The sequence below is a fragment of the Lagenorhynchus albirostris genome, chromosome 1, assembly GCF_949774975.1.
Source record: "Lagenorhynchus albirostris chromosome 1, mLagAlb1.1, whole genome shotgun sequence".
In the NCBI taxonomy this organism is placed as follows: domain Eukaryota; kingdom Metazoa; phylum Chordata; class Mammalia; order Artiodactyla; family Delphinidae; genus Lagenorhynchus; species Lagenorhynchus albirostris.
Genome location: NC_083095.1, coordinates 125,498,111 through 125,521,659, shown reverse-complemented (window position 1 = coordinate 125,521,659; position 23,549 = coordinate 125,498,111). Strand labels below are relative to the sequence as shown.

At 40.8% G+C, this 23,549-nt stretch overlaps 1 protein-coding gene across 5 annotated transcripts in view; it reads right to left on the bottom strand.

Annotated features, from left to right (window-relative positions):
- IQCH (IQ motif containing H) overlaps nucleotides 1–23,549 on the bottom strand; it is a 207,446-nt gene that overhangs the window by 26,899 nt on the left and 156,998 nt on the right. The gene's annotated exons all lie outside the window — the stretch shown is intronic.

Genomic DNA, 23,549 nt, shown 5'->3' with positions numbered 1-23,549 from the left:
AATTGATTACAACACAATGAATACTTGATATGATAAAGGGATGGAACAAAGTAGTACCAAAGCAGAAAGAACAGACAGGCTGAGTCCGTCTAGTTTGAACTCAGGGCTGCATCATGGAGAAGGTAACATCTGAGCTTTGACAAGCAACACAAACATGACCAATTCCCATGTATCAAGTACCTACAGTGTGCCAGGTGCTTCACAAACATCTCAGATCTTTATAATAACCATAAAAATAACAGCTCCATGTCACTGATAAAGAAACAGAGGTTCAGAGAGGTACCCATGTCCACACAGCTAGGAAGTGGTGGTACTGGGTTCTGAACCCAGTTCTGCCTGGCTCCAAGTCCACCCTCTGCCCTTTCCCTGCTGGTGGAGATGGCTTTAATCCTGGCCCAGCCAATCCTTACCCAGGACTAGTTTCCCACTCACACTAAAAGCTAAATCTGCAGAGGATCAAAACGTGTTCTTGTTTAATATATCCATGTCATGGAAATGTCTTGTGGAGAAAACATGAAGTATTGTGTTTCTGGAGTATGCTGTAATTAGCAGTAATGCGTTTTCACTGTAGGAAGTTGGAAACGAACACATTTTCATGAAGACTTGATTAAACAGTTTTTCCCCTTAGAAGGCCTACATGTGCCCCCCCCACACCAACTCGGTGTGTTAAAATACAGAATACATCTGCCCTAGAGTGGACTCCTCTCAAACAAATCTAGCAGTGAGTGACTTGAGTAAGCATGGAATGTAAATGGCATCATTATAAGGATATTAAGAGGTCAGGCTGTCAAGGGCCCTTGCTAAACTGATGCTAATTTCAGGAGTCATATTCGCAGAGTAATGCCCTTTTATAATAGCAAATAAATCACATTTGCAACAATTGTTAAAAACTAACTGCCAAGGATCTGTTGCAGTTGTAAATATCCTATTTGTCAACTTAAATATTTCCTGCTATATTGCATAAAATGCAAATCAGATGGGGACATCTACTTTTCCTTAATACAAGAAAGTGAACTTGCTGTTCTTACATGTCTGGCATTTTTTTCCAGAGCTTCTGTTTTGATGTTTCAGTGTCCTTGAGCAAAGAGAAATGCGTATAACAAACATTATTAATATTATGTTAATAATATTAATGTTTTGGTGATGAGGATTTTAGTGGGAAGGCAACCAAGGAGTCAAGAGAGCCTGAATCTGGCCCTCGCAAAGAGTGGAAACTTTAACGGTTATTTAAAGCTCTCTCAATCTCAGTATCCTTAAGTGTAAAAGGCACAAATGATAACACCACCACAATGGGTTTTGAAAACAAAATAGAATAAATGCGCATAAAATTCCCTTGCATATTATAAAGTTCAATACAGATGTTGTTGATGATTACTAAACATTTCCTTTAAGAGGGGTAGAATCTTAGGAGACTCATTTTCAGTTGCCTATGTAGTTATTAGGTTGCTTCATTTAATAGCTGTTTTCCCCATTCATAATCATTGTGTTCAACCTCACAACTCAATCCAGTACGTGGTTAGGTTTGAACAAAGTTGGTATTACTGTATCTCAATTTGACCGATGAGGATACTGAGATCAAAAAGTGGTTTCGTGGTTTGCCTAAAATCATAGAGCGTAGGCCAGAACTCTGGTCTTTCTGTAGACTCAAAATGTTTTTGCTACCCCAGGCTTCCCTAACTCCTTGTCACAAAGGAAATAGAACAAATTTCTTCACGCCTTTTCCTCAACAGCAGGCTTGCCTGAATTGCTCAGATAATTGTTCTGTTCTCCATCTGGTTTTTCCATTGAAGACACCGCCTGAGGCATCTTTGTTTTGTGGACAGGGGTTCCCATTTCCCCCTCTAGACTGTCAGCCCTTTAGGGGAAGCTGCTGAGTCTTTGTCTTCTGACAGCTCTCAGTGTCTGGGGCAGGCTGGCTCCCAGCAGGGCACAGCAGCACTTCTGATGTTTCACTGTGAACTCCTTCACAACCTTTCAGGGACTGGGTTTCTTGAAGCTGGTTTCAGATTCAAATACAGCAAATATTCATTGAACATCTCCTCTGTGCCAGCCCCAGGCTTTCACACATATCTCATTTAATCCTATTCTTGATTTTGGATTTCGCTGTTAATGTTTAGAACCTAATTTCACTCTGCATCACAATTTAGATGAGCGATGATGTACATAGAAAGGCACTACGGCTGGGGATGGAGAGAAGTGGATATATTTTTAAATGTTTAGGAGGTGGCTTTGACATGACTTGTAGGACTTGAAATGACTAGTTTGACAGGTTAATTGGTTAGATGTGAGGTCGAGGGAAAAACATCACTGAAGGTTAGCGCTGGAAAGACCCTTAAAAATTATAAAATACAGCTGGTTTATTTTATAAATGGAGCAACTCTAGTGTGAGAAGCAAAGTGGTTTGCCCTGGGCTTCAGAGCCACATATCAAAGGTGTGGGACAAGAAACCAAGGTGTCTCAGCTCCCAGTCATAAAGCCCTTGTTGATAGTTGTTTGACTGATATTCAAAATCCATTTTTTAAAAAATGGCTAGAACACTAGAGAGATTTACATCAAGGCCTTAAGAAGCATGAGCAACATAAAAATCTTCATCTCAGCACTATTTGTAAAACTGAAAAATTGCAGCTGTCCAACATTTGGGCATTGGATAAGGAGATTATGACACACCCAAGTGATGGGATAGTCTATGATATTATCATTAAAGACAATGATTGTGACTCACTTTTGATGATGTAGGAAGATACACAAAACAGCAAGAGAAGGATATAGTCATATGGGCAATATGACTTCAACTTTGCAAAAATAATACTGTATCTAGAAAAGACTAGATGGGAATATAACAAAATGTTAACATTAGCAGATTTATGGTAAGTAAAATTATATATAGACTCTCATGTATATTCTAGATCTGCACTATCTAATATGGCAGCCACTGGCCACGTGTACCTATTGAGCACTTGAAATGAGGTTGGCTCAAATTGAGATGTGCTATAATTGTAAAATACACACCAGATTTTGAAGAATGTGAAATCTCATTAATAATATTTTATACAGATTACATGTCAAAATGATACTATTCTTGGTTATGTTGGGTTAAATAAAACACATGTATTAAAATTATTTTCATCTTTTTCTGATTACATTTTAAAATGAGGCTACTAGAAAATTAAAAATTACACATGTGGCTCACATTCTATTTTTAATTTAATTGGTTGCAAAAAAAGTCCACTGCAACTTCAGCCAGGGGCAGGGCCAGTAGGGGTGGGATGGGGTAGGGAGAGGTGCTGCAGAGGCCCAGCTCTCTACTCCCTGACCTGCGCTGGGCTGGATGCAGTCCTCACTGCCACTGTGTTGGGAGACCTGAGGCAGGCTGGGCGGAGCACAGGGCAGAAGGCAAACCCAGAAACTGCAACAACCTCATTGCCTTTAAACAAGCATGTGAGAACTGAAGACAGGGTCAGGCAGAGGCGAGCTTGCCCAGAATTGTTTGTTCCAATTCGTTCCAAGGTTCTGGGTCCTTCTTGGGCTGCAAGCTTTGGGATGAAATGGTAATAACACACTTCTGTGTGGGGAGGTGAGGGAGAGAGGGTCCTGGTATTGAGCTCTTTTTGCCTTAGGTGCTCAAGGCAGATGGAGGCCGCCTGATCACCCCTGCTGCTTCTGCCTCTTTCCTGTGACAGGCAGGATGGATGGGTGGCAGAGGATATAGATGTGGGCAGATGTGCTAAGGCCCTACATTCTGTAACTATCTCCAAGGGCAAATGAAGTAGCAAAGCGTTTGGTCTTGCCAACCTTCTCTTATGGGCATTGGGGTAGGTATGGGACCGAGAGACTAACTTATAGATTAAATAATATTTGTTGAAGAATCATAGAATTTCAGAGCTGTCAGAGTCCATGGATGTTTTGCAGACCCATCTCTAGGTTTTCTTTCCTTTTTCATCTTTATTTGTAAGGAGAAGAATCTGACTCTCCAGACAGGGTAAGTGACTTGCTAAAGGCCCTACTCTTGGTACCAGGGTCTAAGACAAATATTCGTGACTCTCAGCAAAGTCACCTCTCTGGGCCACTTTCCTCGACTAATCACTGGGGATAATAGTCCTGGTGGACCCTCCCTCAGTTGCCTCTAGATGCAGCTATGAGGCTACCTGGGAAGATTCCTAAGCATGTGTAGAATTTTTTTTGATTTGAAAATTTTATTTAGAACCTTTCATTCTGATAATAAATTTAGAAAAAGAATCAGTAGGTTGTTCAGGATATTCATAGTGGTTTTTTTTCATTCAAAATTTTAAATTGAAGTATAATTGATTTACAATATGTTAGTTTAAGGTGTACAACATAGTGATTCAGTAGTTTTACAGATTATAATCCATTTAAAGTTATTATAAAATATTGGCTATATTCCCTGTGCTGTACAATATATCCTTGTAGCTTATTTATTTTATATATAATAGTTTGTACCTCTTAATCCTTTACCCCTATCTTGCTCCTCTCCCCGTCCCTTTCCCCACTGGTAACCACTAGTTTGTTCTCTATTATCTATGAGTCTGTTTCCTTTTTGTTATATTCACTAGTTTGTTTTATTTTTTTAGATTCTACATATAAGTGATAAGAAACAGTATTTGTCTTCTCTGACTTATTTCACTAAGCATAATAACCCCCAGGTCCATCCATGTTGTTGCTCGTGTGGAAGTTTTTTAAAAGGTAGACCTCCAACTAAGGCTACTGAGAGATGCAGCACTGAGAATTCACCCACCATAGAGATGGCATCAGGCCTTTAGAACAGAGGGCAATACACAGCCCACCCTCCTCAGCAGCCTGTCGTGGCTGAGGGATGTGTGTACCACCTCCCTGCCCATGTTCATGTCTTCATTCACAGTCCCAACGTTATAGGAAACCCACCATTTGATCACTTGATTCTTTCTAGAGCAAGACCAAACCCTCAGTCAGACCCACAGCTATTCCTAAGCTATGGAGACCAGGCCACCTGCCCAGCTCTCTGCTGGCTGGGCGATACAGCCACGGGTAGTCAAGGTTCCCTCTGTCCTTACTGGTTTGGCTAGATACAGAGCTGGGGGCTTACTTCCTACTTATTAACTGTGGAGGCTGGGAATCCATTGGAGGGTGCTGAGCAGAGGAGTGACATGATATCTCATATTTTTAAAGGGTTACCCTGGTTGCAGTGGGGAGAAGAGACCATAAGGGGACAAGGATGGAAACAGGGAGGTCAGCAAGGAGGCTGTTTGCAGTAATCTGGGTGAGAGATGATGGTGGGTGGTCCAGCACAGTATTAGTAGAGGGTGGGAGAAGCGGTCATATTATAGATACATTTCAAAACTAGAACCTAAAGGACTTATTGATGGGTTGGATGCAGGTGTGAGAGAAAGAAAGGAGCCAAGGATGTCTCCAAGACTTTTGCCCTGAAAAAATGGAAGGGTGGAATTACCGTGTATTGAGTGGGAAAGATGGCTAGAGGAATAGTTTAAAGGGTAAAATTAAGATTTCAGGTTTTGGCGTGTTAAGTGTGAGATGCCTTTGTTGAATGGTGTTCTAGAGGATGGGATGGGATCTCAGGCACCTTTTCTCCTTTCTCAGCTGTTAAATCAGGAGGATGTGCTTGGCTGGGTTGGGAGAGATAAAGCAGAATCAGTCCCTGTAGGGAGGCATCTTTTTCTCTGCTATTACTTTTGGGCCTCGGGCTCAAGGGTCTCCTTGGTTGGGGAGAGGCAAGGTCTGTAGGACATGGGGCCTTCCCTAGGGGACATGCTTCTCAGCAGGTTTAGGTTGAGATGAAATAAGGCTGAGAAGGGTAGGGGCAGCTTGGTAGGGAAAAGAAGTGATGGCAGCTTGAGGGCGATAGGGACTAGAGAGGCCAGTGCCTGGAGGAAGGTAAATGTCTTCACTGGATAGAAAGAGCACTGGACCAGAGTTACAGGACCTCACTGGAAGGGAGTGTTGGCCTCGCCACTTACTGTCTGTGTGATCTTAACTTCCTTCCCCTCTCTGGGCCTCAGTTTCCTTGTCTGTTAACACAGACCAGTGGTCGCTATCTCTGAGGGTTGTTGAGAAGATCCAGTGACTACATGAGATATTGCATGAGACTATTACTGTGGGGTCTGGCAGAAGCAAATCTGTTTGGATTTGTTCCCTGTGTGACTGCCAGAAGCTGAGTCTGGGGCAGGAGTAAGAACTCACTTGCTTGGCTCTTGACTTCGGTATTCTGGCCTGATTCTCAGAAGTAGTGTACACACTTAACTCTTCTCAGATGCTGTTTAAAAACAGGCTCCAGAATCCTGGCTATCACACAGAGAGCATACTTTGTTAAGCAGCAACTAAATGAGATCTCTTCCCATCACTAAATCACCAAACAGCATCAAACTCTCCATTGTGGTAAACAACACACCTGATACTTAATTTTAAGGCAGGTGGTACACTGCACTGTAAGAATTTTTACGTAGGAAAATATTAATGTGATTATAATATTTGGTAAGAATTGTTTGTATTACATAAAAGTATCTATAGATAGGCAGAGGGGACTGCAGCCTCTTGGCATGTTGCCACCTAGTGGTGGCTTCTGGGATGGCCCAGTCTCTCAGAGAGGTGAAGAACTGCAGTTACTGCTGGATGGGGCAGTCACCCAGGGCCCCAGTCAACAGTTGACACTCCTGGTATTCATCTTGGAGGCCTTCCCCTCTGTCTCTATTAATCCTATGTATCCTTTTGGGCATGATTTAAATCACAGCTCCGTAAGGCTGTCTCTGAGCAACTAGAGTATCCATTCTCTCTCCCACCCACCCTGGATACTCCCTTATATTGGGCCTTTGGAGTTCATGGGGCCAAAGGCAGCAAAAAAGCTGGGCCCTACCACTTAGCACTCAGGGCCCAGTAGTCCACCATGCCTAGGGCCTCTGTGATTTTCAAAGGCCTTAAAAATATTTGGATTCTGAAAAAAAGTTACTGGCCCCCAAATATGAAAAGAAAACTATCAAATAAAAATATCAACAAAATTGACATCTCAGTTAAACACAACACAACTCTTTTACACAGTTATGTCTATGTCACATTCCATGAGAGTGCATTTGTACATTTGATGTGATGTAGGGTAATGGAATCTCTAAATCTGAAAGTATTCAGGGCCCAAAGAGGTCTATTTAAACAGCTCTGTCCTGGCAGACCTAAAATGACATTCATCATTCCCACCTCCTCATTTTATGGTCGAGGACTCTGAGAGGTGAACTGACTCACTCAGGTCCCACAATTAGGGGAAGAGCTGGAATCAAGTTTCCTGATTCCTGCTCCAGCTCTTTCCATGACACCTAATTACCAGCATTCATAGTCCAATTTCTGTATAGTGCCAGAAGCTTCTCTGTGACCTTGGAAATTCTTTCAGGATGTGTAGGAACTATATTCAAAATTAATTTTGGGATCCAAAATGGAAAATATTGAAATTTAAACCTGCACCATCAGCAGTTGTACTTAGTTTTCCACTTTTGTAAAAAAAAAAAAAAATCACAAAATTTTTAATATACTCTTGCCTTCTCTGCTTGCTTTTTCCAAGCTTCTTCCACTACCTCTATAAATTTATGATTTTCTATTACTTTTGAGATTGATGGCCTAACTGATATTATTTGTATTCTTAAGGTACAGAATTACATACTCATTTCTTTTTTCCTTTTAGTATTTCCTCACTTTTTTATTATGAATTTTTGGAAGGCCATTTTCTTATTTTGACATTAAGCAGTAAGCTATAATAAACATGAAAACCCAATTTTTATAACCTGTTATGCGTTTCTGGGACTAGAAATTATATATGCTTCTTCCATGCCAATTCAATATAATAATCCCATGCTGTATATAGTTATTCTTCTTCAATATTCACACTCTAAATGTCAGGACTTGTGAATGATTTGCTTAGTTGAGAAGTGCTCTTTTAAAGTTACTGCAAATGATCTCTAAAAGGCTTTTGTGTGGATTTTCAAGGCAGAAGGCTCTTGTTCTGGAGCTCCCATGGGGGAGGATTCCTGTGCCCAGTCCTTGTGGACATGGAAGGCTGTCTTGCAAAGTGAGGTGGGGATGTGCATGAAGCAATGGCCCCATCAGTTCAATGAGTTGACAGCAAAGTTCGGCATTCCCTCCCAGTTTCCTTGACAGCTCCAGTAAACCAGAACTTTTTTTTTTTTTTTTTTGCTGTACGCGGGCCTCTCACTGTTGTGGTCTCTCCCGTTGCGGAACACAGGCTCCGGACGCGCAGGCTCAGCGGCCATGGCTCATGGGCCCAGCCACTCTGCGGCATGTGGGATCTTCCCAGACTGGGGCACGAACCCGTGTCCCCTGCATCGGCAGGCGGACTCTCAACCACTGCGCCACCAGGGAAGCCCAACCAGAATGTTTTATAAAGAACAACCTTGGTTGCAGACTATGTGGGCAAGAAACACAGGCTGTGGGCTTGGAGGTGATCTTGCCCAGCCTCCTCAAACCCCAGGCACAAGACTCCAAGGGGGGTAGAGACAAGAGCTCAGAGCTCTTGATTTCAAGTCCAAGGCAAGTTTGTTTACATTTGGGAGATTCCTAGAGAGAAGAATCAGACCTACAGCAGGATCCTCTGGTTCATATCTGAATCCTGCATAAAACCTAGCACAGCACTCCTGATATATATGTGAAATAAATCTTTGTTGGATGATTCCATTAAATAACACAAGGAAATAAATCTTCCCTTTAAAACACAGACAGGAGAGATACCACGTCAAACCTACACAGGTGGCTGAAATAAAAAAGACAATAACAAGTGTGGGCAAAGATATGAAGAAATAGGAACCTTCATGCATTGCTAGTAAGATTGTAAAATGGTGCAGCCACTTTGAAAAACAGTTTGGCATTTCCTCAAAGAGTTGATGTAGAGTTACTCTATGACCCATCAATTCTACTCCTAGGTATGCAACCAAGAGAAATGAAAACATGTTTACACAAAAACTTGTGCATGAATGTTCATAGCAACACGATTCATTACCATCAAAGAGGAGAAGCAACCCAAATGTCCATCAGCTGATGAAATGGATAAACAAAATGTGGTACATCCATACAATGGAATATTATTCAGCCATTAAAAGGAATGAAGCACTGATAAATGCTTAAACATGGATGAACCTTGAAAATATTCTGTTAAGTGAAAGAAGCCAGTCACAAAAGACCACCTAGTGTATGATCCCATTTATATGAAATGTCAAGAATAGGGAAATCCATAGAGGCAGAAAGTGGTTTTCAGTGGCTGGAAGGAAGAGTGTATGGGAAGTGATTTCTAATGGTACAGTTTCTTTTAGAGTAAAGGAAATGGTCTAAAATTAGATAATTATGATGGCTGTATAACTCAGTGAATATACTAAAAGCCACTGAACTGTACATTTTAAAATAGTGAGTTTTGGGGCTTCCCTGGTGGCGCAGTGGTTGGGAGTCTGCCTGCCAATGCAGGGGACATGGGTTCGTGCCCCGGTCCGGGAGGATCCCACATGCCGTGGAGCGGCTGGGCCTGTGAGTCATGGCCGCTGAGCCTGCACGTCCAGAGCCTGTGCTCCGCAACGGGTGGGGCCACAACAGTGAGAGGCCCGCGTACCGCAAAAAAAAAAAAAAAAAAAAAAAGTGAGTTTTATGTATATGATATCTCAATAAAGCTGCTACACACACACACACACACACACACACACACACACACACACACACACACACACACACACACACACACACACACACACACACACACATCCCAGTCTCCAGGAAACCCATTCTAAGGCGGACACCTCCACAATTTGTATGGCCACTTGTTTGAATCTAGTTGCATGTGGAAATCATGACTGAATGAGGGAGACTGTGAGAAACCACCTCCCAGACTGCCCTCTGAATTTATTCTAGGTATTCTTCAAGTCTACACTTTCAAAAGCTTTTCCACGTGTGGGTAAAAAATACATGCCTTATACACTAAAGCAAACTAGCATTCAGCAAGGGTTAGTACCTGGATCTCAATAAGCAGCCATGGGCTGGAAGGGATAATATATTAGCATCTGTCAAAAAGACTCAGTTAGGTCTGGGGATGCAGTGTCACTTTTCTGTGACAGGCAAAATACTTCCTCTGACTGCCCACTGCAGGCTTTCACTTTGTATCAGCTCCTGTATTGAGTGGGGCTGAGTGTGGTCAAATCCAGAAGAGAGGCAGGGCTGGTCTGGCAAGTGGGCACAAAGGAAGCTTTGTCTTAAACACATCTGCTTCCCTTCCTCCATCCTGTTGCTCATTTGAGGGCCCCCCAATGCCTCAGCCTCCTTCTGTGGTTTTGGGTGCCCCCCAAGCTCTATGCCCTCCATAGTGACATCGAGTTAATCCAATAATACAATGAGTCATGACTAATTTGGTGATGGTAGAGGGCTGTTTACCGTAATGGAACCTTTTGGATTTGGTTATCTGAGAGATGAATCTGGATTCCACGACTTTGCCTTTGTTGTCTACAGACTCTGGTGTTTGAAAGATTTGGCACCCTATCAAGCTAATATGCTGTCTTTGTTGATGGCAGCAATATTTAGAAAGCTGCCTACTTGACCACATGGAGCACAGGCTCTAGGAGGGAGACTTGGGGAAGGAAAGAGGAAGGGGAATTAATGTATATTAAGGGTCTATTATGTACAAGGCACTCTGGTATTTTCTCATGTCATCCTCACAACAACCTTGTGAAGTAGATATTAACACCCCCATTTTATAGAAGTGTAAGTGGAGGCTCAAGGAACCCAGAAACCTGCCCAAGTTCCACAGCTAAGTGGCAGGGCTAGGATTAAGGTCCAAGTTTGCCTGGCTCTGACGTCCAGGTTTTCTTCCCATGCTTGATCTTGGAGATTACTCTCCACCTGGCAGGGAAACAAATGCTTGGTAGAAGTGAGAGAGCACTGTGCTGCTGGCAGTCACATCCAGAATCTCCACCAATTACTCGGTGGTTCTGAAGCCAGAGAAAGGCCTGTGATTTACCGTGGAACTTTGGGCAAGCCACTTAACACCTTTTTGCCTCACCTTCCCCCTTATTTGTCTATAAAGCACTTTGAGAGCCTATAATGAAAGAGCTTTATAAAGACAAAGAAATAGGGGGACTTCCCTGGTGGCACAGTGGTTAATAATCTGCCTGCCAATGTAGGGGACATGGGTTCAATCCCTGGTCTGGGAACTAGACATGACCCCGTGTGCCACAACTACTGAAGGCTGTGTGCCTAGAGCCCGTGCTCTGCAACAAGAGAAGCCACCGCAGTGAGAAGCCTGTGCACTGCAACGAAGAGTTGCCCCCACTCGCTGCAACTAGAGAAAGCCCGCACGTAGCAACAAAGACCCAACGCAGCCAAAAATAAATAAATAAGTAAATAAATTTATATTTTAAAAAAAGACAAAGAAATATTGTCCTTCAGTGTAAGCAAAAAGCCGAGGTTCCTACCTGTGATCAAAAGAAGTCCTGTGGCACTTTCCAGAAACATATGGGTGGAGCTTTAGGGCTCCACAATCACAAGTGATTGTGAAATCACTTTCTTCATATTTCCTTCATCAACAAGTGAATAAAAAAATACAAAATATATATATTGATATTTTCACCCCAAATCTGAGACAGCACATTCTTTGGTATACCATAATTCTTTAATATGCGTAGAGAGGTCTTACAGTTATTTCTTTGAAAAGTGTCTTTTTTATATTGAGCCTCATTAGAGCTGTCCTCTTATACACACTTCTACTTATGGAGGGTGGGGCTCTTAGTAGCTGAAACAAGGGGTTCAAAACCTGCTCCTTTCAGTTCAGGGAAGACCTGCAGAAAAACCCAGCTGTCCTCCTTGGTGGTAACTGCCAATTCCATACTCTTCTTGGAGCCACGTGTGACTTTTCTCTATAATCCCTTTGCATTTCCTGACAATGTACTCCTCATGGGAGGGGAATTCTATTATTTTATTTGGACTTTTATTTTGTATTGGTTCCTGACTTATCCTGTTCAAGTTTCAATGGGTTGGTTTGATATTATTTACACATTAAGACTTTTGTGAAGAAATTGCATAAGGTTTAAAAAACAGACATAAATAAGTAGTACTCTAGAGTGGGCTAGGAATGTGGCATGATAGGGGAAGACTGACTCCCTCAAAAAGTGAAGCCATTTCATTTATTTATTTATAAGGGCTTGGAATGCTAGGCAACACAATGAATCTTATGTTTAAGAAAGCAAAATATATGTTTAAAGGAATATACATATTGTTAAAACAGTTCTATTTATGCAAAAGATTCTTGTAACTTTATAAAGGTTTTCAGGGATTTTAAAGGATTTTAAGTGCTGTGTTAGACGTACTAGTAACAGATGTTCAAAAGCATGTTTAAGTTTTTGTTTTACTGAAAAAGCAATGGATTACTTGATATTTTCTTTTAAAAAAAATCATACGAAAGCCACCACATTTTAAGTATAGCTCAAATTCATTATTTCTAAAAAGCATAAATAATTTAAAATAATATAAGGGCTCCTAAAAATAAATATTACTGTAGCGGAGCTAGAAGAATTTGTTTGCTAAAGATTCCCTTCAGAGTCCCAGTCTTTTGTGTCACTTCTTGTTCTTTTTCTATGAAGACAGATGGTGTCAGTAATTGCCTATATATTTAATTAAGTTAAAAAGCTACAAAGTAAGGTTTTAGCAAAAAGTAGGATTTTGTGCTATGAGCAAAGGAAGCAGAAATTGATAACATAAGATACTATTCCTCACCAAATACACATTTTGATATCCATATGTGTTGGAATGTGAGATTGGATTTCATAAATCTAATAATTTTAAAAAAAGGGAATCTATTCTGAAAGATAAAGCCCATAATAGAAATCTAGATGGCAGTTCTCTTACATTTCTGACCAGCTAGATGGGAATGAGTCTACCTCTGTCCACATCACCTCCAACCTTAGCCTGTTACTCAGTGGTTATTCTAAACTCCTCTGACACTCAGGTTTTTGCCTGGGATTTTTCACCTAGCAGGTTAATCATTGTGAAATTATTATGGAGGGAAAAGCAGTAGCTACTTGTAGAAAGTGGTTTGGAGAGCTGACTTAACCATTCTCGTGGTGTCTGTTTTCAATGTTCCCATCCCATGAATCCACCTTCTGGCTTAATGGCAAGATGGCGCTCCCAGCTGTGGTGCTATGTACGGGCTTGCTCATTTAAACTCTTAAAGCTTAAAAATGGCTATCACAACACTGATTTTATTCCATTTCGCTTCGTCATTAACATTTAATGATTACCTTATGCGCTGAGCACAAGGATGGAATATATTAAAAAAAAAATAGGAGATGTGCTTTCTGGCTTTAAGCTGTTCGACTCAATTCAACAAGCATATTGAGGATGTACAAGAGGAACATACATTTTCTTTGGTGATGGTGGTTGAGGAGGGGGGAGAGACTTACAAAGGAAGTCACCATCAATTCAGTGCAGTACCGTGGGGAATATCTGCTGTGAGAGAAGGAGCATGGGCTCAGCAGGCAGCTAAATCATGGTTTGAACCCCGGATTTGTCACTTAGTTGCCCTGTGACCTTGAACATGTCACTCTAGCCTCAGTTTCCTCATTTGTAAATTAGAGATAATAGTACTCACTTTTCAGGCGTGAGGATTAGGGACACTACATGTAAAATACATAACAGAATGTCTGGTGCGTGACAAAACTTCAATAAATAGTTGATATTATCATTAATAAGTACTCTGGCTGTCAGTACTCTACCTCAGCTCTGAGAAGCTAGAGAATGAAGTGGCACTGAAGGGGGATTAATTAAGGGGGGTTTCCATGAGGAGTTGGATTTTGAAACATGTTTCGAAAGAAGGGAAGTTGTATATTGATAGAAAAGAAAGGAAAGGCCAATTGTAGGAATGAAGGTGGCACGTGGCAGGCAGGATGAGAATGTCTTTATTGAATATGGGAGTCACTAAGCAGGTCAGTTTGCTTGTTCTAGAGAGTACTTTGGACATGATCAGTGAGAAAAGCAATTAGTGCCACATGGTGGGAGAGGGATGGTTCAGGGTTGTTTTAAGAAATAGGTGAGACCTAGAGCAAATTACCCTGTACTTTGTCACCTCAACCATATGGTTCAGATAAAATAAAATTAAAATGAATGCTAAGGACAGTTTCGAAATGGAAAATTTATCACACAAAAAGTCTTGACCACAGGTGACAGCTGGAAGTAGGAAAGGGCCACTCAGCTTTGTTTTTGTGATGCTGGTGGACAAGTTGTAACCACATGTATGTGGAGAATGTTTTGGTCTGTCTTAGCATCAGCAGGGAGACTTTTCCTTTCTCCCTACCTGCAGACCTCCTGAGTCCTACAGAACCGTGGCACCTCCTGAAAAGTTCAGGATGCAGTGTGAATGCGCACATTTGCCCTTCCTTGGCAATGTTTCTGGTGATTAAATTTAGTTAAAGACCTCCAAGTCCAGAGAGAAGTGCCTGGGTTTCATTCAAAAGGAAGCAAGGATCTCCACGGCGAGAGCAGTCATCTAAAGAAGTCCTGGGTGGGGCGACTAGACATAAACAGAGGAACTGGGTCTATTCTTTGTAGACCAACCAAAGTCCTACCCAAGAGCTGATGTTTAGGTTTGGGTTCAATCTTTCTGAAGGTTAAGGTTTACAATGTAAGGGGGTTAACCCAACATTTAAGGACAGTCACACACGGTAAGATTGTATATAGCAAAGCTGGTCACTAGTTTACCTGCGCTATTAGTGTTAGGAAACAGAATTGTAATTTTCACTATAAAAATTATTGTCATCATTGCCTTTGTGTTCATTGCAGAAGTCATCATCCTCACCATCGTCATTATTATTACTTGTATATTACATGTCTCTTTCATTGACACAAGGATGCAGACCTTTTAAAGGGAGAGGTCTTTTACTTTAACACTTCAAAACCCTTGGGATCTGTTTTCCCTTCACTAGGTATTAACTTGTGATTTACAATGTGTCTATTATGGCATTTAAAAAACACTGAATAACAAGCATTTCTGTTTATACTAAAGGCCTATAAATTTTAATTTAGATATACCCTGTTAACCTTCTTACATATAAATAAAATACCTTCCCTAAAGAGAAAAACTAAGTCTCATTGAGGTCCCTTGGTGAATACCTTGTATATCTTGAAGACAGAGATAGGGAGATTTTGCAAAGGAGAGTACTAGGGGGGAGCTTGGAGAGAAGTATTCATTCATTCATTTAATAAATATTTATTGTGGATCTACTATATGCTAGACGTAGTGCTAGGTGCTGGGTATATAGCAATGAATAGGAAGGAGTTATGATATTCTGTAGACCTTGGTTTTTCTACTCTCTGAAATAAATATATTCACTTTTGATGCTTATATATCACTTTGAGATGATAATGTTCACTGACTTTTAAAAACAATGCTAATTCAATTCAGGTTCCACTCACAGTTTGAGAACCTGCTGAGGCCTCAGGTGACAGTTTTACATGTGATTATGCTGTTTGATTTAATAAGAACAGCACCTTATATCTGCTCAGCCTCTCAGAACACCCTGTGGTAAGGAGGGGAGGGATTCACCATTTGTGAATGAAAAAACGAGGCTCAGAGATGTCCAGTGAGTTGCCTAAAGTATCACAACTGCTAAGTGTAAAGACTGGGGCCAGAACCCCCTATCCATCATAATGAAAATATTTTCAGCTGTCTCTCTTTTTTTTTTTCTATTCTAGGCTGATACATTTGTATTTAGAAACTCTTAGAAACAGTTTTCAGAATATATGAGACATTCTCTTATATACATCAGGGCTTTCCATTTTTGTCTTTCTTCATAGTTTGTGCTGTGTAGCAAGTCTCATTTCCTTCTGTAGCTACCTTATGTATCCAGGAAGGGCCATTGCTAGGAGCCTGCAGCTGTTTTTTATCTAAACTCTTTTTTCAAAATTGGATTTCCTTTCCTTTAAAAAGTTAATAACTGTCAATGCTCATAACAGAGATAGCTATTTGAAAAGTTTACAATTATCTAACAACAAAGGAGTTTTTAACCTGGGGATTTCAACAGAAAGCACCTTTGTCCATCTATTTGTTTAGTGACTTTACATAAAAGGAACTGGAGAGTGATATATAGGGGAGTTCCTTGGTGGCCCACGGAGAGTGATACATAAATGCATATTTACGTGAGGCAAGTCAGTCATGATGTTTGTAAGACTTAGATCATCATTTTTTTCCCATATGTCTTTTGTACATTTCTGCCACTACCCTTCAGAGCATCTTTCCCACTTGGAATACACTCTTTTTTACCCTCTTTCAAATCCTAATTATCTTTCAGCTCAAATCCCACCTACTCTGTAAAAACCTTTCTTGATTGGTCCAAACAGAAGGCAGTTAAACTGGCATTGCCTTTTTGATGTCTCTTTCATTGTTCTATGTAGTTGTCACCTAAGCTTTTCCTTGTAATTCATTTTTCAAGTGTTTCTCCCCAGCTAGATTTTGAACTCCCTAAGGGCAGGCACTTCCACTTCTTTTGCATCTTTGCAGCCTCTGTTGTAACTACCATAATGTCTTGTACATACTAGATGCTCAATAAACACTTGTTCTTTCCTTTAGAATTTCCCAAAAGTGAATATAAATAAGCTCAACAGATCTGGATGTTCTAGAAGTTCCCAAAGTCCATTCATCAATTGGCTGTCATGTAACTATCATTGTGTTAGACGTTACGACGAGGTAAAAAATGCAAGGACCAGTGCATTTTCTAGAGGCTTTACAAATCTCATGGAGGCAATGTTTATGCCTAAGAACCAGTAAGAGTACAAAACAATTGTGTGCTTGTGTATCAAATGGAATTGGGTGATGGATATGAAATGAGCTTCCTTGTGATAGGGAACATGTCTTGTTTATCTCTGTTCCCACAGCATGCAGCATAGGGACTGAGTAGACCCTGGGGAGGTATTTGTTCAATGAACATGTCAGTGTCTTTTCAATCTGAAGTCTTTGGCAGGTGCTTCACGTCCCTCGTGGAACCGAGTAGATTTTGCCCATCAAGGGCTCTTGCTCCAGGACCCATTGGGGCATGGAAATAGCTTTTGCTGCTCTTTGTATAAGGGTTGGATCCCTCCCTTCATCCTCATGTGGGAAGGCCAGATCTCCAAAATGACTACCTTATAGCTCCATGTATTCTGCACAGTCTCTGAAAGCTTGGCGTTTCCCCATTCCTAGGGTACTGGAATCTTGGACATATGTCCACTATCGGGAGTGGTTTTGTACTATGCTCTTACCAGCTCCATTTCCCAGGGACTGGCTCTTTTCCTTTTATTCCCAGTGACCCTGACGTTCCCAATATTTAAACCCTACATTTCCAAAACTCTTCCTCCATTCTGCTACCCTAGAACCTCACTCTCATCTCAAGTCTGGACAAGATTTTCCATATTCTTACCTGGACTGATTCACAATAGTGGGCCTGTCCTTGGTGCACCACTGTCATTTTATCCATCTTTCTTTGTCTCCCAGTCCCCTCTGCTCTTATTATGACAGCATGGTAAGTTATGGGGGCCCAGTTGGGGCCAGACAGCAAGATTTTGAGATGGACTCAGTTACCTCAGCTTTCTGCCTCCCACCTCTGTTGCAAGACACGTGTGGACGTAAGTAAGGTCATGTATGTGAAAGTGCTTTATAATGATCATTATTTGTGATTATCATTATTTATATATATATTTTCTGACTACAGATACATGCTTACTTTTGAGAATGCAAATGGAGAAAGCATAAACAACAAAACAGAAAAACTCTCTGTACTAGTTTCCTATTGCTGCTGTAACAAACTGCTGTACATTTAGTAGCTTAAAGGGTCAAAAATGAGAAGTCTCACTGGGCTAAAGTCGTGGTGTCAGGGGGCTTCATTCCCCCTGGAGGCTCTAGAGGAGAATTTGTTTCCTTGCCCCTTTCAGCTTCTAGAGGTCACCTGCATTCCTTGGCTCATGGTCACTTCCTCCATTTTCAAAGCCAGCAGAACCCTTGTGATTACATTGTCCACCTGCATAATCCAAGAATATCTTCCCGTCTCAAGATTACTAGGTTAATTACATACACATGTTACCATGTGTGGTAACCTTCACCAGCTTCAGAAATTAGGACATGAACATCTTTGCAGGGCCATCACTCTGCCTATCATACCCTCAATCCTCTAACCAGAAGTAATGACTTGTAACATCTTAGTGTGTTTCTTTAGGTTCTTTTTGCTCTGCATATATGTTTTTTCTTTTTATAAAATTGTTATCATATTACATATATTGTTTTAGAATCTGTATTTTGCCATTCCACTATTCTATGTAGAGTTTCTTGTTAAATATTATTCAAAACTTTAGTTTTACTGTTTTCATAGCACTTGATTCTATTCATCTATCATAATTTGCTTAAAAAATTCTCTATTAGAATTTAGTCTATTTGAAGTTTTTTACTTCCCTTAATAATGTGATTAATATATGTGTACATAAATATTTATGATTATTTCCTTGTGATATTTCTAAAAAGTGGATTCTTACTATTATTATTAAATTTTTAATACAAAAATACTATGCAAATATTATTGAAATAAATAATTTTTGAACTCAGAAGTCAAATAAGCTAACTGACTCATTTTATAGCTGATAAAACTGAAGATGACAGAAAGAAAGTGAAAAGCTCAAGGTAACATAGTAATTTAGAAAAGGGGCTAGATTTGACTATTTGAAACTTTAGTCTGATGAAGAGCATTAGAAATAAACTTAAAACACAAATGACAGGGTTCAGTACCAACTGCAGCTGTGGTAAGTGAAGAAGACAGCAGGACTGGTTGGGAGATTGGTTACACTGAAGAAATAAATAAATTGACTGAGTAAATAAGTAAATATATTGAAGATAAAGAAACTCAGGTTTCTCACTGTTGGCGAAAGCATTTATTTGTAAGTGTGGGAAAAGGGAAGTCTAGAAAGAATCTTGAAGTGTTAAATTAGAATTAGAGATATTGGCAGGAATGCATGGTTTTAAAATATATACACTGATAGATAAAGAAATGGTTATAGGTACATGCATGTATGTATATATGTATGTATATGCTTGTATGTGTATCATACATACATAAAACATATATTTTCTAGCTCTGTCCACTGAGAGAGGCCAGAGCAATGGCACTCCAGTAGCAATGATAGCACTAAGAGCCCAGACCTTAATACCATCCTCCACTAAAAGGACCCAAAGCTCTTGGGCTGATCCTAGGTCTGTCAGAGAAAATGCAAAATGAACCTGGAACATCTCATTGTGCTAGGAAGTAAGACAACACTCAAAGGATGATGGGGACACAACAAAAGGACACAAGAGCCACACTGAACGGTCTCCCACTAGTCAAATCTGGGACAACTTGAGCATCAAAATGATGAAAGTGTCAAAATACAGCTGACTTAAGAGACTAGAACCTCACAGGTTTAAACTGGTATAAATACATACATGCCTACATATGTAAACGAAAGATGGAGAAGGAAAAACTCTTCGTTGCAGTAGATTTCCAACTAATCTATGTAGAAAGAATGATGGAAATAGAAAATTACCACTGTCATCATGGTGGCTGACTCAGGAGAAAGTTGGCAATGGATACTAAGTTTTGTGTGGAAATTTGATGAGGAATAAGACATTATTCCTTGGAACACCTTTCCATAAAATATTACTAATCAATTACAAAGGAAAAAACAATGATTTTTATGGTGGAGAAACATGGCTGGACAAAAGAAAGAAAAGCCACAAGTGACAATCTGGAGAAGTTGTTTGTAACATGTATAACAGTTAAAGGATAAGAGTTTCCTATATACAAAGAACTACAAATCAGCATTTGTATTATAGTCCAATTTAAAAGGGGCAAAAGATACGATAGGGCAATTAAGTCAAGATATATAAATGGCCAACAGATATAGTACAGATGTTCATCCTCACTAATAATCAAAGAAATACTGAGGAAAACAAGATGCCATTTTTTCCCCTGTTAGATTGGCAAAAATGACAGGTTGATAATATGCCAATCTCTTCATTGGCACCACAATGCATGTCAGTAAGAAGAGAAAATACGGTGTTTTCTGAAGTGATGTCACTTGCAAAATGGCAAGAATATATACCAGTGATTTTGCAAATAATCTATTACATACAGAGAGTTAATGTACTTCCCTTGCCAATGTAGAAACTCCTTTTGGTGTGCTCATTGAGAACTTCTTCCAATGTTCTGAAAATTGTAACACGAATGGCCATATACTCAAATATTAACAGGAAGAGACAAGGTGAAGTATTAGTATGATAAAATCAGAGAATCGGGCTTCCCTGGTGGTGCAGTGGTTGAGAGTCCGCCTGCCAATGCAGGGGACACAGGTTCGTGCCCCGGTCCGGGAAGATCCCACATGCCGCGGAGCGGCTGGGCAAGTGAGCCGTGGCCGCTGAGCCTGCACGTCCAGAGCCTGTGCTCCGCAACGGGAGAGGCCACAACAGTGAGAGGCCCGCGTACCGAAAAAAAAAAAAAAAAATCAGGGAATCTTGGGTTAATATTCATTTATCCCATCCATCAACTAATCTCTGAACTCTTCTCTAAAAGCCTTAACACCACCATCCAACATCTGCTAGAATACCTCTATTATTCATTCATTCATTCTTTCAACAAATAATTTACTGAACACCTACTCTGTGCTGGGGCAGAGATAGTGCTGAGAATTGAATGGGGAGCAAAAAGAGACATAATATATCTCCGCAGGGAGCTTATACTGTACAGGGGGAGACAGCTTTAATCAGGTAATCATGTAAATAAGTCTTAAATTGTAACAAAAGCAAGTGGTATAAAGGAGAGGTACATGATGATAGGAGAACCTAAAACGGGAATTTGACTTTGTCAGGAAGTTCGGGGGAGGCTTCTCTAAGAAAGTGTGGCTGGAGCTGAAATATGATGGATGCGAAGGGGGTTAACTAGGTAAAAGAGAAGAGGCAAGAGCATTTTAGGCAGAGGGGCAGCATGTGTAAAAGCCCTGTGGCAGGAGGTAATATGATGAGTAAGGGGTTGGAAAAGAGGGGGAGTTAGGGCGAGCAAAGCCTGTCAAGGCACATGGGACCAGCCAAGTGAAATGTGGGACCTTTGTCCCAGAAGCTGGGAACAGTAGTAAGCTCTGGGACAGGACCAGCTCTGTGTCTGGAGAAGATACCTCTCATTGCCTTGTGCAATTCTCCCTATACCAAACTTGAATAAATAAAAACCATAAGTCAACTGTCCCCATAGTTCCATCCTCCCTACTGCCCCAGGGATCACAGATTTAATCCTTGTTTCTCATGACAAGCATTTGGAGAGGGCAGCTTCTCCTGCATCTCCTCCCCTTGCTTCCTTGCCATCCAGCCCTTTTGCCAGAGGGCATTGTTCCTGTCCTCACTCCACCCCAGGTTGATTCCTGAATGCCCTTCAGTTTGTCCTTTTCTCTTTCCATGTGTGGGCCTGAGAAAGGAATGTAAAACCAATGGAGGGCTCAGGAATGCAAATGGAAATGATTATTGAACAAGCTGAAAACTGCTCAAAACATAAACTCTCACTTTGAAACTATCATCTGACTGAAATGGAGAACTGCAAAACTGAGAATAAGGAATACAAAACAACTAAAGTCTATTTACAATGTTGGATGGCCAGAGGGTATCAGGAGAGGGCAGGCAGGAGGTTATTCCATCCTTTAGACAGAGTTGTGGTCACACAACACTAATACAAGAGGAACTGAACATTTTGAAAAATAAGTCTCATGAAGTAGTAGTGAATTTAAACATTGTAATTTCTGGGACAAAAGAGATTAAAAATTATTTATCTATAATTATTATACATCAGAGGCACACATGTACACATGAAGAATCTCGTGGATGAAATATTGAATAAGTAAAAGCATGTTGTAGAATAATAATACATAGGACGTTATGATCTATAAAAAGTTTTAAAAGAAACAAAATTAAACCACATATTAAATATATAAATCCATTACACCTGTAATCTGCCTTCACTGATCAAAGTCATTTTAATTGTTGCTATAAAAAAGTGCATGTCCTCCAAGCTGCACTTAGCCTAAACGATGTTTGCCTGAGATGTTTCCCAGAAACTTGGAGTCAGCTGTGTCTAGTTCAAGCTGAGCTGGTTAAGACTGGATAGGACCACTGACCCTCCAACTGGGCATGTGCAAGTGTCAGCTCAGTGACATTTTGACATCAGAAGGCCGAAAACTCCACCCTCAGATCATGCCAATTGCCTCAATTTTTTAACACGCCTCCCATGAAGAAGCCCATAGCTTAGTAGTAACTCCTGTGCGGGTTGACAATTCCCTCACCTTTCTCTTATTTCCAATCACCTGTCCCATCACTCCCCAAGCCTACGACCACCTTGCTCCTTTATCCCATAAATCTCTCATGCCCCTTGAGGCAGATTTGAGACTTGTTCTCCTTTCTCCTTGCTTGGCTGCCTTGTGAATAAACCCTTTCTTTGCTGCAAACGTCAGCATTTCAGTGTTTTGGCTTGCTGCATGTCAGGCAAATGAACATGGTTGAGTAACACATTCACATGCAGTAAAAGCATAAAGGTATGAAAAAGAATAAAAGTCCTAATTGCAAGATGGTGGATACCTCTGGGAGGAGAAAGGGCCATGCAAGGGGGATCGGCAAGGAGTACACAGGACTGGAGGTGGTCTTGGTTCATTACATTAGTATTTAGACCTTTTTATATTTATGAAATATTTCCCAATACACTTTTTTTAAGAAGAAAAAATTGACGACCTAAGTTGCTGGTGAACTACTGATAAGAAAAGGAACAGAAACAAGAACTCTTACCTCCTTTTTAATGATTAACTTTCTATTTAAGAACAGATTCTAGAAAGGTTCACTCCCTGGATGGCATAAAGCAGTCTCACAATAAGATACAGGCAGAGCATTAATGGGCAAACTGAGACCCCATTGGAATGAGTTGCAGTCATTTAAACTCCAGCTGTACCGAATGAGAAGACCCTGGTGTATCGGCAGAACCAGCCTGAAACTAGCCCTATACTGTTTCTAACAAGAAACTGAGTTGTTTTTCACAGACAACAGAACAAAACCACAAGTCATGCAGCCAAAGTATGCACTGAGGAGAAAATTTTGACCTCAGACAACACCCGAAAGCAAAGTCTCTCTTCCCATGAAACCAAAGGACCTGGACATGACTGGAACCTGAATGCCAGAGCCCTTACAGAAGCGAGGGGTCTGCTGTCCCTGAAGAGCCGGTGCTAAAGCCCCCTTTATCACACCTCACCATAAACGGCCAAATTCCAACGCCCTTCAGTGAAAACCTGCCCTGCATACCAACCCTCTTCCCCTAACTCGTAAAAGCTTGACCAAACCCCAGATCAGGGAGCCACAGCTTTGAGCCTTGCCTCCTGTCTCCTTGCCAGCTGACCTCGCAATGAAGCCTTTTCTTTTCTCAAAAGCTGGTGCCATGGTACCGTATTGGCTACTGCACCCATCGGGCAGCAAGCCCTTTGCTTGGTAACACTGGTCCTGTATT